The sequence below is a fragment of the Galeopterus variegatus genome, unplaced genomic scaffold (assembly GCF_000696425.1).
Source record: "Galeopterus variegatus unplaced genomic scaffold, G_variegatus-3.0.2 Scaffold6526, whole genome shotgun sequence".
NCBI lineage: Eukaryota > Metazoa > Chordata > Mammalia > Dermoptera > Cynocephalidae > Galeopterus > Galeopterus variegatus.
The window spans coordinates 151695-152613 of NW_007732637.1; positions in this window are offsets into that span (position 1 = coordinate 151695).

Sequence of the window (919 nt, forward strand, 5' to 3'; positions counted from 1 at the left end):
GCAGGCAGCTGGTGGGCACAAGCAGATCACATGGTGAGAGGAAGAGAGAGAGAGAGAGAGAAGAGGTGCCAGGGTCTTTTAAACAACAAGCTTTCACAGGAACTAATAGAGCGAGAACTCACTCACTACCCCCCTTCCCCCAGGGAGAGCATTAATCCATTCATGAGGGATCTGCCCCCATGACTCAATCAGTTTCCAACACTGCCACATTGGGGATCAAATTTCCACATGAGTTTTGGAGGGGACAACACATCCAAACTCCATCAGACAGTTAAGAAAATTGGAGGACTAGTCCCACCATCATCTAAATATAGGAGTTCCAGAAAGTGAAAAAGTAGAAAATATACCTCAAAACTAATGATTTTAGTTAAAATTTGTAATTAATGTGGGTGATTAAGGCATGTAGTGGCAAAGAAATATGAATATATGTTCAGATAATGGATTTTTTTATTTATTTATGGGAAATAGATTTACTTTGTGTTTAAAGTAAAATGTCTGGTTGTTACAGGATGTAATGAAAGATAGTAAAAGAAAAAAATCTCGAAAGGATACAAGGTGTAGAAAGTCTTTTTTTTTTCCGTTAAATTTTTATTTTGTCAATATACAATGTATATAATTATTATGGCCCATCACCGAAACCCCCATCCCTCCTTCCTCTCTGCCCTCCCACCCAACAATGTCCTTTCTGTTTGCTTGTCGTATCAACTTCAAGGAATTGTAGTTGTTAAGTCTTCTCCCCGCCCCCAGTTTTTTTGTGTGTATGTGTGAATTTATTTGTTTATTTTTAGCTCCCACCAATAAGTGAGAATATGTGGTATTGCTCTTTCTGTGCCTGACTTGTTTCACTTAATATAATTATCTCAAGATCCATCCATGTTGTTGCAAATGGCAGTATTTCATTCATTTTTATAGCTGAGTA